The sequence below is a fragment of the Eschrichtius robustus genome, chromosome 4, assembly GCF_028021215.1.
Source record: "Eschrichtius robustus isolate mEscRob2 chromosome 4, mEscRob2.pri, whole genome shotgun sequence".
Classification (NCBI taxonomy): domain Eukaryota; kingdom Metazoa; phylum Chordata; class Mammalia; order Artiodactyla; family Eschrichtiidae; genus Eschrichtius; species Eschrichtius robustus.
In genome coordinates this window covers 105054923-105068907 of record NC_090827.1, presented here as the reverse complement: position 1 = coordinate 105068907, position 13985 = coordinate 105054923, and the positions used below count along the sequence as shown (strand labels likewise).

Here is a 13985-nt window from a genome sequence, read left to right as displayed (position 1 = left end):
ACTATATGATCATCTCAATAGATGCAGAAAAAGCTTTTGACAAAATTCAACACCCATTTATGATAAAAACCGTCCAGAAAATAGGCATAGAGGGGATTACCTCAACATAATAAAGGCCATATATGACAAACCCACAGCCAACATCGTTCTCAATGCTGAAAAACTTAAACCATTTCCACTAAGATCAGGAAAGAGACAAGGTTGCCCACTCTCACCACTATTATTCAACATAGTTTTGGAAGTTTTAGCCACAGCAATCAGAGAAGAAAAAGAGATAAAAGGAATCCAAATCAGAAAAGAAGAAGTACAACTGTCACTGTTTGCAGATGACATGATACTATACATAGAGAATCCTAAAGATGCTACTAGAAAACTACGGGAGCTAATCAATGAATTTGGTAAAGTAGCAGGATAGAAAATTAATGCAGAGAAATCTCTTGCATTCCTATACACTAATGATGAAAAATCTGAAAGAGAAATTAAGGAAGCACTCCCATCCACCGTTGCAAATAAAGAATAAAATACCTAGGAATAAACCTACCTAAGGAGACAAAAGACCTGTATGCAGAAAACTATAAGACACCGATGAAAGAAATTAAAGATGATACAAGCAGATGGAGAGATATACCATGTTCTTGGATTGGAAGACACAACATTGTGAAAATGAATATACTACCCAAAGCAATCTACAGATTCAATGCAATCCCTAGCAAACTACCACTGGCATTTTTCACAGAACTAGAACAAAAAATTTCACAATTTGTTTGGAAACACAAAAGACCCTGAATAGCCAAAGCAATCTTGAGAACGAAAAATGGAGCTGGAGGAATCAGGCTCCCTGACTTCAGACTATATTACAAAGTTACAGTAATCAAGACAGTTTGGTACTGGCACAAAAACAGAAACATAGATCAATGGAACAGGATAGAAAGCCCAGAGATAATCCCATGCACATATGGTCACCTTATTTTTGATAAAGGAGACAAGAATATACAATGGAGAAAGGACAGCCTCTTCAAAAAGTTGTACTGGGAAAAACTAGACAACTACATGTAAAAGAATGAAATTAGAACACTCCCTAACACCATACACAAAAATAAACTCAAAATGGATTAAAGACCTAAATGTAAGGCCAGACAGTATAAAACTCTTAGAGGAAAACTTAGGCAGAGCACTCTATGACATACATCACAGCAAGATCATTTTTGACCCACCTCCTAGAGAAATGGAAATAAAAACAAAAATAAACAAATGGGACCTAATGAAACTTAAAAGCTTTTGCACGGCCAAGGAAACCATAAGCAAGACGAAAAGACAACCCTCAGAATGGGAGAAAATATTTGCAAATGAAGCAACTGACAAAGGATTAATCTCCAAAATTTACAAGCAGCTCATGAAGCTCAGTATCAAAAAAAGAAACAACCCAATCCAAAAATGGGCAGAAGACCTAAATCGACATTCCTCCAAAGATGATATACAGGTTGCCAACAAACACATGAAAGAATGCTCAACATCACTAATCATTAGACAAATGCAAATCAGAACTACAATGAGGTATCACCGCACACCAGTCAGAATGGCCATCATCAAAACGTCTACAAATAAATGCTGGATTGGGTGTGGAGAAAGGGAACCCTCTTGCACTGTTGGTGGGAATGTAAATTGATACAGCCACTATGGAGAACATATGGACGTTCCTTAAAAAACTAAAAATAGAACTACCATATGACCCAGCAATCCCACTACTGGGAATATACCCTGAGAAAACCATAATTCAAAAAGAGTCATGAACCACAATGTTCATTGCAGCACTATTTACAATAGCCAGGACATGGAATCAATCTAAGTGTCCATCAACAGAAGAATGGATAAAGAAGATGTGGCACATATATACAATGGAATATTACTCAGCCATAAAAAGAAATGAAATTGAGTTATTTGTAGTGAGGTGGATGGACCTAGAGTCTGTCATACAGAGTGAAGTAAGTCAGAAAGAGACAAACAAATACTGTATGCTGACACATATATATGGAATCTTAAAAAAAAAAAAATGGTCTGAAGAACCTAGGGGCAGGACAGGTGTAAAGACGCAGACGTAGAGAATGGACTTGGCACGGGGAGGAGGAAGGGTAAGCTGGGATGAAGTGAGAGAGTGTCATGGACTTATATACAGTACCAAATGTAAAACAGATAGCTAGTGGGAAGCAGCCGCATAGCACAGAGAGATCAGCTCAGTGCTTTGTGACCACCTAGAGGGGTGGGATAGAGAGGGTGAGAGGGAGACGCAAGAGGGAGTAGATATGGGAATATATGTGTATGTATAGCTTATTCACTTTGTTATAAAGCAGAAACTAACACACCCTTGTAAAGCAATTATACTCCAATAAAGTTGTTTTAAAAATGCATTAAATAACTGAGATAAACAGTTATATAAATGTAAATGTAGTACAGTTATATTAATATAAAAAATCATATAACATTAAGAAAAATCTACACACAATAAATGCTGGAGAGGGTTTGGAGAAAAGGGAACCCTCTTGCACTGTTGGTGGGAATGTAAATTGGTACAGCCACTATGGAGAACAGTATGGAGGTTCCTTAACAAAGTAAAAATAGAACTACCATATGACACAGCAATCCCACTACTGTGCATAAACCCTGAGAAAACCATAATTCAAAAAGAGTCATGTACCACAATGTTCATTGCAGCACTATTTACAGTAGCCAGGACATGGAAGCAACGTAAGTGTCCATTGACAGATGAATGGATAAAGACATGGCATATATATACAATGGCATATTACTCAGCTATATAAAGAAACAAAATTGAGTTATTTGTAGTGAGGTGGATGGACCTAGAGTCTGTCATACAAGAGTGAAGTACATCAGAAAGAAAAAAACAAATACCGTGTGCTAACGCATATATGGAATCTAAAAATAAATAAATAAATGGTTCTGAAGAATCTAGGGGCAGGAGAGGAATAAAAATGCAGACATAGAGAATGGACTTGAGCACACGAGGAGGGGGAGGGGGAGGGGTAGGCTTGGATGAAGTAAGAGAGTGGCATTGACATATATACACTACCAAATGTAAAATAGATAGCTAGTGAGAATCAGCCGCCTAGCTCAGGGAGATCAGCTCGGTGCTTTGTGACCACCTAGAGCGGTGGGATAGGGAGGATGGGAGGGAGATGCAAGAGGGAAGGGATATGGGGATATATGTATACGTATAGCTGATTCACTTTGTTATACAGCAGAAACTAACGTAACATTGTAAAGCAATTATACTCCAATAAAGATGTTAAAAAAAAAAAAAAAGTTACGGGACATAAAGAAGGAGAGGCAGATGGTACATACAAATGGTTCCAGAATTTGGAGTTTGAACAGGAGAACAGAGAATTCAGTATTTGAAAATACCATGGAGAATCAAGGAGGTAGAAGTAGCATCATGGCCAGAATTTTTGGAGATGCTTTGTGTACTTTAAGTTGGACGATCTTTTATCATCTGTTCCGCAGGGGACTTTATTATGTAGTTGCCATACAATATTCTCTGATTCTGTTTTATCCAAGCGTGTACTGTTTCTTTGTTTTTCAGTTCCTAATATAAATAACATGCTATTCATTTGTATATTGATTTTAGGTTTCAGTTTTGCTGTTTATACATATATTCCATTCTGGTAGTCTGTGGATTCCTTTGTCAATTATCAATTATTATTTCTAGAAATACTGAAACCAAGTATATTTCATTATATTCAGTATAACATCTGTGATATATTTCAATTCTATTTATATTTAGCTCAATCAGTAATATCCATCCTTTGGCTAATGTTATTATAAATTGATTTAGCTATATTTTAAATTAATTGAAAATTTTACCCATGGTAAACACATAAGATTATCGTTGAATCAAAATATATACTATTAAATTAAAGATTAATTTTGGGATAACACAAATATACTTTCTGGCATATGTACAATCTTGTAAAAAATAATAAGCAGCTTAATGTTAAGCTGACTAGTATGAAAAATATTCAACATGGTAAAAAATTAAAAGAAATATGTTCTCTATATCCAGTGTTTCATTAAAGGGGAAGTTAAACTTTATGCTTTTTATACTGTGGCTGAATTTTAAAAGTACAGAAGTCAGTAGCAGAATATAAGTTTTCAAAACTATGCTATTTGGTTTAAGAAAAATATTCTCTTCAAATTATAGAATAATATTAATTGTGTTAATATTATAATGAGGGTGCCCACACCATAGTCTTTAAATCTGAAGCCTGATAGGACAGTCGTGAGTTTAAATCCTGGTTTTGCCATTTAAGAACTGAGTGACCCTAGGCAAATTACTAAACTCTCTGACCCTCAATTTTTGCATCTATAAAAGGGGTAATAGTGGTATGTACATCACAGGAAGTTGTGAGTTTTGATTAGATTAATATATGTAAAATGATCAGAATAGTAATTGAACATATTAAGTGTCCTGCAATTGTTTGCTAGCATCATAATTCATTTGCATCTCTACACAGCTCTTTTCAGTGTGCATGCCATTATATGAATATCACTGGGAATGACATTTTATCCTTACATAGTACTGTTCTCATGATAGGTAGCTCAGACTTAGGTGTAGATGATAGAACTGTTTTACCAAATGAAATAGTTAAATTGATGATAGAGTTAAGGGTAGATTAGATCCTATTTAAAACCTATACAAAATGTGTCTCACACAGTATGCTGACAGTTACCATTACTTGAATTTAATCTTTTTCCTACTCTTCTTTCTAGGGACTCAGTTAATCAGTGTTCCTTGAGTATCTAATATGTATCAAATATTATACTATGATTTTTTTAAATAATTTATTTATTTATTTAGTCTTCCTTGTGTTGGGTCTTTGTTGCTGGGCTTAGGCTTTCTCTTAGTTGCGGCGAGCGGGGGCTACTCTTCGTTGCGGTGCACGGACTTCTCATTGCGGTGGCTTCTCTTGTTGTGGAGCATGGGCTCTAGGCACACGGCCTTCAGTAGTTGTGGCACATGGGCTCAGTACTTGTGGCTCGTGGGCTCTAGAGCGCAGGCTCAGTAGTTGTGGCACATGGGCTTAGTTGCTCCGCGGCATATGGGGTCTTCCTGGACCGGGGATCGAACCCATGTCCCCTGCATTGGCAGGTGGATTCTTAACCACTGCACCACCAGGGAAGTCCCTATACTATGATTTTAATGCTTAAGACAGATGCAGTTATTGCCTTGAGGCAGCTTATACACTGGAGGGCAAGAGTTACATCAAACAAATGAGTATTGGTACTACAAAGAAAAAGTTATAGTAATATTAGACTATAAAAGAGGGCATCTCTCCTGGTACTGGGTTGCAAAAGCCACCCTAACTGAAGAGCTATAATAACCTGAGATCAAAGAATGAAAACTTCAGCTACCTGAGGAGGAAAAGTACCAGGTAGAAAGCATGGGGTGTGAGAGTTTACATGACATGTGTACTGACTGTAGAGAAATACAGTTGTGATGTGATGCTGAGGACTGAAAGAGAAGCCAGAACTCCTAGAACTCAGAGTTCCTGTTAAAGATAGTGACTTGGCCGAACCCCGAGAAGTCCCAGGACATCAAAGCTCTTCAGAAAGACCTCGAACAATTTGCCAAGCTCCTAAAGCAGAAGAGGATCCCCCTGGGATATACCCAGGCCGACGTGGGGCTCACCCTGGGGGTTCTCTTTGGGAAGGTGTTCAGCCAAGCAACCATCTGCCATTTTGAGGCTTTGCAGCTCAGTTTCAAGAACGTGTGTAAGCTGCGGCCCCTGCTGCAGAAGTGTGTGGAGGAAGCTGACAACAGCGAGAATCTGCAGGAGATGTGCAAGGCAGAGACCGTCATGCAGGCCCGGAAGAGAAAGCAGACGAGTATTGAGAACCGAGTGAGAGGCGACCTGGAGAGCATGTTCCTGCAGTGCCCAAAGCCCATCCTGCAGCAGATCAGCCACATGGCTCAGCAGCTCGGGCTTGAGAAGGATGTGGTCCGAGTGTGGTTCTGCAACCGTCGCCAGAAGGGCAAACGATCAAGCAGTGACTCTTCGCGGCGAGAGGATTTTGAGGCTGCTGGGTCTCCTTTCTCAGGGGGACCAGTATCCTTTCCTCTGGTGCCAGGGCCCCATTTTGGTACCCCAGGCTATGGGGCTCCTCATTTCACTACGCTGTACTCCTCGGTCCCATTTCCTGAGGCTGAAGCCTTTCCCTCGGTGTCTGTCACCACTCTGGGGCTCCCCGATGCATTCCAACGGAGGTGTCTGCCCTTCCCAGGAATGGGGACAGAGGAAGGGGGACAGCTAGGGAGCGAACCCTGGGGTTCGTACCAGGGCTTTGGGATTAAGTTCTTCATTCGCTTAGAAAGGAATTGGGAGCACACAGGGTGTGGGGGCAGGGAGTTTGGGGGAACTGGTTGGAGGGAAGGTGAAGTTCAGTGATGCTCTTGATTTTAATCCCCGCATCACTCATCACTTTGTTCTTAAATAAAGAAGCCTGGGACCTAGAAAAGAAAAGATAGTGATTTGATGGTCCCTAAGTCTTTTTGTTTGTGTTTTTGTTTCCTTACTAGCATGAAAGTGAAGTTACTAAGCTTATATTTTTAATGAAGAGGTTCACTTTAATGTTCTGTACCTTTGAACTGTATGCATTTGATTTAATAAGCATACCTATAAATCCTATAAATCTTATTTTGATGATGACTCTGACGGCTATGGGGAAGATTAATTGAATGGAAGATGTGGAGAGAGCAGATAGGAGGCAAGTTAGTGATGCAGGAGAGAGATGATTGCATATCGGCCTGGAAGGATGGCTCTTGGAATGAAGAAAAGTAGATAATTTTAGAATCTTTAGAAGAGACAATTTGTAAAACTTGGCAGTTGATGGATAGGAAAAGAGATGAGTGTACTATGGTTCCCGTATTTCTGGTTTGAGTGTATGAGGTGTGGAATATAGGACGAGGTACAGGTTTGGATATGGGGAAGTTTATAAGTTTAGCATTAAAGTTGTATTTTTTTCTTTTCGAATTAGGTCTGGACTACTGTGGAGCAAATGCAGTGTTGAGATGAGTATATGGTCTGGAGTGCAGAAGAAAGCTCTCAATTGCAATATTAATCTACAAGTCATAGACATAGAGATGGAAATTGAAGATATGGAAGTAAATCATGTTATAATGGAGGAAAGAATATAGAATAACAAAGAGGAGCACCTGGGAGCAGCTAGAGCCTGAAAAAAAGCCAGCATTTAATGATCAGTTAAAGAAGGAGGAACTACTTAAGAAAGGAAGCCAGAGAAAAAAATGGGAATTTGGTACCTTAGATATCTAGGAAAGAGAGTTTTGAAAAAGGAGGGAATGGGCCCACAGGGTAGAATAATGTTTGGTTAAATAAAATGAGAGCTAAGAGTGTTTCATTAGGTTTAGTAAAGTGGATATTGAGGCCAAAACAACTGTAGCGAGAACACATTAGGTACAGTAGTGAGAGTGGAAGAAATATTAGAATAAGCAGGAAGTGAGGACATAAAGGGTAAATGTCTTGTTGGATATTTGACTTTGGAAAAAAAGAGCAAATGCGATTGTCCAGAAGAGGAAATGGAATTGAGAGAGCATTTATTTGTTTTTGTTTTTGTTGTAAGAAGGGAAGTAAGATTTGCCCACTTAGGGCAGGAGTCAGTATGGAGAGAATGACTAAAGATAGGGAAGAAAGTTTGTAATAGACATCTCCAGGGTCCTGGGAAGGTAAGAGGGATGCAGAACACAGAAGGAAAGGAAAAGGCGCCATGCAGAAGCAGGTTGGTTCATAGATTCAGATGTTGGACATAAAGGGAGTTTCTGTTTAACACCTCTCCATTTCCTTGGTGAATAGAAGGCAGTAGCTTCCATAAAGTGTGAGGAAGGCCGGTAGAGTGGGGACCAGGGGTTGGAGAACAGTTGAGATTTTCAGAACAGGAGAACGAGAGAATGAGAGCTGACCAGACAAACACGTGGATTGCCATGTGCTGGTAAATTCTTCTCAAAGGTGGTGACCATATATTTTATATGGATGTTAGCCAACTCTGAGATTGTTCCATGAGCACTCAGCAACTAAGATGCATGTACAGAGAAGATGGGCAGTTGGATTCATTCAGGGTTGGGGATTTTAGGGCAGGTGCAATAAAAGCCCCAAAACACAAGTGAGCTTAGGTTATTGGTGAGGATATGGCTGCAAAGATGAACCACTGAATCCAAGCTGGATGGGCTTCATCTTTGTCATCATTATCTTCATCCATTATCATCTTCTGAATAAGGATGGAATTGAAGTCAGAAATGCCTGAAAAAAAGGAAGAAAGTAGACAGAGTGGTTGGTAAAGGATGAAGGATTCTCCCATCTCATCATGCCTCTATCACCACAAAGACACTGTGTTGAAAGAACATTGTCTCTCCATCCAGTTCTTGGGAAGAACTCTAGTTAATCATGTTGGTCAGAGCTAGACTTTTGTTGGAACAAGTTTTTCTGGCAAGCCAGAACTTTGTACCTCAAAAGCCAGAGCCAATCTGGCTGATTCCTTTGTGACCACCTGTTTTCTGGCTTTCTCCTCCATTTGCTTGCCCTGCTGTTGGGTGAATGCTCTCACACATCATGTTTCTGGGGGAGGGGCAGAGCTGAAAGGGAATGCACGTCAGCTCGGAAGACCTTCTCTCTGCCTGCTGACTCTAACCCATTCCATCCAGCAGACCTGCGCCCTCATCCATGCGGCTGGAGGTGTGGGTTCCCTTCACAGCCAGTTCTGTGATATCTCTGCAGGCGTACCTGGGGGCGCTGTTCCAAGATCTAGATTAGAGTGGAAGGTAAAAGATCCCTTTTAGCCTCAAGCCTAAACTTTGTTCTCCCATCTGATATAATGGAGAGGTTATGAATGGAGTTTTGTTGTCTGCATTTGATCTCTAACTGTGGGTCTTTGACCAGGTTATTTAAGCTCCCGATTTTTCATCTAAAAGTGGAACACTAATAATACCCATCTCACAGGTTGGTAATGAAGACCGAACAAGTTAATGCATGTAAAACACTTATCCAATGCCTAAAGTATCATATTTAATAAATATTAGTTTTTAAAAATGAATTATTATTTTACCAGTGGGCTCTTAATGTTATTTTAGAAGGTGCTTAGTTGTTTTTTATTGTTTTTTGTTTTTTTTGATTAAAACAACCCAAGTTTATTATCTTTCAGTGTTGAAGGTCAAGGGTCTGGTATGGTTCTCAATGGACTGAGATCAAGTTGTTGGCAGGGCTATGTTCCTTTTGGAGGCTCTTGGCGAGAATCCATTCCTATGCCTTTTCCAGTTTCTAGAAGCCACCTGCGTTCCTTGGCTTGTGGCCCCTTTCTGGCTTTAAAGCCAGAAAGGTAGCATCTTCCAGTCTCTCTCTGACTCTCACTCTCCTGCTTTCTTCTTGTGATTACATTGGGCCCACCAGGATAATCTCCCCATTTCAAGATTCTTAATTTAATTCTTTTGCAAAGCCCATTTTGCCACTTAAGATGACATTCTAGAGAATGTGGACATCTTTGGGGGGCCAATATTCTGCCTACCACTGGAGGCTACTGCAAAAATCCAGGCAAGAGATGATGGTGAACTGAGTCAGAGTGACAGCAGTGAAGATGGTGAGAAGTGGTGGGGTTCTGGATATATTTTGAGGGTAGAGCCAACAGGATATTCTGAGATTGGACGTGGATCTTTCTTTTCCAGTGGAGGGGGACTTCCAGTCTACCTCTGTGTTGGGCCTGGACCTGGGTGAGGATGTGGGTTTCTCTGGCATGAGGACCAAGGAGTCACAGGTCCATTACTGGAACCTATGTGGCCCCCTAGGGCCTGGTGCCTGTTGCATGGCCTGCACGTGCTCAGTTGAATGGTATGAAGTCGGTCTTATAACCCGCCATTAGCTCAAGTGCAGGGGCCCTCCAGGGCACAGTCTCTCCCTACTCCCCACTGTACAGCTTCTGCTGGGCCTGACCTACCCCTATTGCTAACTTTGGCCTGTTCCCCGGGAAGGTCACACTTGCTCCCAGATCCGTCACATGTCCTTTATTTATGTGTTTGTTTATGTGTGAAACCGAGTCCCCCTAAAACCGAGTTCCCTTACTGAGTTTATGATTAATCTCTCTATCCAAAACTTTATTCCCTTACTTGTCTCCTGTGACCTCAATCCCTTTCTTGTCCCCTCTGGCCTCAATCCTATGCTAACTGAACACTTATCAACCAGAGTCGGCTATTGTTGATAACATCATCAATGTATTAAAATTGCTACATCATGATTACATTGTACTACATCATCATTAACTTACAAGCTCAGGTTGTTTCTCCAGGGCAAGATGAGCCCACAGATCCCCAAGCCATGGACTACCTGGACACAGAATTATAAAAAGGAGACATCCTGATTCCTGAAACCATGATTAAGAAATGTCACAAGGCAATGATTAATCCTAGTTCCTTTGTTCTTCCCCCTTAAAACATTCCTAACTCAAAGACCAAGATGAAGTGGATCTGAGACTTGTCTCCCACTCCTTTGCTTGATGCCCTGCAAATAAATCCTTACTTTGCCGCAAATGCCCGCTGTCAGAGTTCGGCTTTCTGCACCACGGGCACATGAGCTCTTGCTCGGTTACATGTGTATCTCTCTGTCCAGAATGTGCTTAGATTTATTTTTAACTTAAAAAAAAATTTATTTTATAATGTTTTACTCTTTTCTCATTTGATTGGTGAGCTTAGAGTATGTACCTCGTTTTTACTCTGGAGGGAAAGAGGGAGAAGTGGGAAGCTGGGGAACGCTGAGTCCTGAACGACAGAGAAACAACAGAGCTCCTGGAGGTAACTGAGAGGATAAAAGGGAGAAACAGGAAGATGGGCCTTGAAGGACGGGTACCATAAATAAATAAAATGCTTAGACTTACACGGCTGGGAAGATGTGGAACCTAAAATTCAAATCAGAGACTCATAAGGCTCCCAAGGCTTAAATCTGCCCCCAACACTATTACCAAGTTGTCTGCACTACACCTAAGAAAACTGAGTAACAGTTATTGCTTAAGTCAGAAGTGAAAACTAGAGTTAAATTATCTGTGTAAAACTTGAATTATTTGTTGTATATGTAATGTATCACAATACAACTAGCTATATTTATTAGTTGGAATAAGAGCAAAGATATGAAAACAATACTAATTCTGTTTCTCATTTAAAAACTCGTACTGAAATATTTCATATTTATTCATTGGTTTTTATTGTTGTTATATAGTACGTTTTTAGTTATCAGTATTCAGTTTATACACTGAGTATGTACTACATATCTAATAAAGAAATAAAAGTAAGTTAGCATTATTGTTATACTGAGGAAAAAACTATCTGTTTACAGTTAATAATGTGGTGTTTAGTTTTAGCAAATTCATTGCCCACCTGATTACTTTCACCTCATGCTTCCATACTTTCTACCCTACACATTTCATCTTGAGCATCCATTCAGCACATGCTGGTTTATCCATTACTGGGTTAATATACCTCAAGTGCAAGTAGGATTCTGGAACTGAGAGGTTGAAGGTTTACTCAACCGATCGTCAATAAATACCATTTCTCATCACAGTTCCTCAGTTCTTTTAGGTAAAATAAGGACAGTAGCACTGATCCATTTTCACAGTCTTGATAAAAAAAAATTAAACGCCTACATGAAAAGATGTTAGTATGTTTTTTAAATAAAGATTTAAATGTGGAAAAATTGTAAGAGAACATAAAGTTAAAACCTGGTGAAGGATTTGACTTAGAGATACTTTTTTTTAGTTTTAAAACAACAAAATATTGAGATACTGAAAAAGGTAATACAAGTAGAACTACTCTGTAAGCTCTAGTCTATAAATGTAAGATGATATTGATATTACAAAAATATTCATTCATATAAAATTGCCAGATTTCTTAAGAGATGTATCTACGTTATTTTAATTATAATAATATATTTAATAATTGTTCACACTAAATTCCATTTAGTTCTAAAATATGTTGTTTTGTACACATATACATTTTTTAAATAGTTGAACTTGTTAAATTGAAGGCTAGCTATATTTTATCTTTGGGAGTTAAACAATATACACCTGGAAAACTGGGGAAACCACAGTAATTTAAAATATTGCTATTCTGTGCCATTTTTGCTTAAGTTGACTCAGGAAATACAAGTAAGTGCCACTTAATGAAAAATATGTATAAATGGTTAAGTATATTAATGTAGATATGCAATGATACAATAATGCTCCTATTTTGACTTAACATGAATCTTTGCTTTGTATCATATATTTAAATACCATTGGCAAACCACTCAACAATTTCCAGGAGTTTCCACTGGAGACAGTGTTCCAAGAGGCCATTGAGCTTTGCGTTTTTGAACCTTTGCTGTTGGGGCATTGGTTTCTGGATCGCTCCTCTGCCTACATGATGAGCTAATTGGCCTAGCAGGACTCCCTTTAGAATAGCGGCTTCTGCTTAGTTAATCAGGAGTACAATTTGTTGTTTCATTTCCTCTTCTAGTCCCATTGGGGAAATTGAATTGTAAAAAGACTGCCTACTGGGAACATTCAGTGCTCCTGACTGAATAAGTAACTTTATTTATCTATTTATTTCTTTGGTACTGTCTTAATTAGCAAAGGAAGAAGGACTTTATTAGGTAAGAGAGTGCTGTGGTTTTGATACAGATAAGTGCTGTTAGCAAAGCATTTGATTCACAGAGCCTTCTCAAAGTAAGGGTGTTTTGCAGATACAAAGCTTATAGGAAATTTTAATTTGCAGTGCTAGAGCTGTTTGCCATTTTGGTAAGTGTTAGTCATCCAATGCAGAAGTTGAAGACAAGTCAATGATGTTGTTTTTTAAAAAAAAGAAACCACAGTTGTGAAGTTTAGAAGATTTATTCTTTGGACCACACAAACTTTAATTTTTCTCCAATAAAGATTGTTTGTCCATAACAGTGTCCAAATGTGGGCTTGAACAGTGTATCCTTAAGTTTTAAAAGCTTCACAATTTGTCAGTTGCACCATTATTTATTGCTGTATCCACTCTTAGGCAAAAACAGAGTTTATGAGACCTAAACATCATGATGAACAAAGTCGGATAATATATTTTACATCTTTTTCTTTTAGAATTGAGGACTAGTTTCTACTGTACCTTATCAAACTCTTAAGTGTAATAAGGAAATTTCCTAAGATATGATTTAAATATTTTCTAAATTAAAACCTCAGATGTTTTCTAGAACACCAGTTTAATAACTGTTTATCCTGAGAGTAGAGGCAGAATAGTGTAATGATTAGAGAGACTCTGGCTCTAGAACTAGGCAACCTTGATCCCGGTCACTGCTCTGTCACTGACTAGCTTTATGACCCTGGGCAAACAACTGAATTCTCTGAATCGCATAAGGTTAACTTAATAGGGAGAGTGAGAGTTAATGCAAGGCAAGCTCTTCGAAGAGCTCTTGGCAGAGTGCCTACCACATAAGAATTGCTCAGTGGGTGTTAGCAGTTACTTTATATATTTCTTGATAATCTGGCACAAACCTGGTGCCAGTCATGTGCGCAATAAAGAATTCATAAATGCATTATTTAATGAGTGAATGGACAAGAGGAAGTGTTGTCCATAAAACTTAGAATCATTATAAATCTGTCTCTGCCCTATACTTTTAAACAAAACAGCACATTTCTCTGTAGTTATAAAATTACAGCCAAATGTGGGAAAGGTTCAGAAGAACTTAAAATCTATATTTAGATAATAGATCCTTATTATCCCCAAGCCATTACTATAGTCTCTCAAAATTTTGAACATTAATTTGTAACATTCTATGAGTCTGGATGACTAGAAATAGAATTTTAAAATTCATCCTAATAAAATACCGTGAAAAACTTGCAAAGAATTTTCAAAAATATGCCTTATAACCCTTATAAAGAAGAGCTTGTTTGTATACGGTTCCCTGATG

At 38.8% G+C, this 13985-nt stretch overlaps 1 protein-coding gene and 1 pseudogene across 2 annotated transcripts in view; both read left to right on the top strand.

Moving 5' to 3' along the window:
- SLIT2 (slit guidance ligand 2) overlaps positions 1-13985 on the top strand; it is a 380353-nt gene that overhangs the window by 156755 nt on the left and 209613 nt on the right. The gene's annotated exons all lie outside the window — the stretch shown is intronic.
- Positions 1145-6324, top strand: LOC137764443 (POU domain, class 5, transcription factor 1-like; annotated as a pseudogene).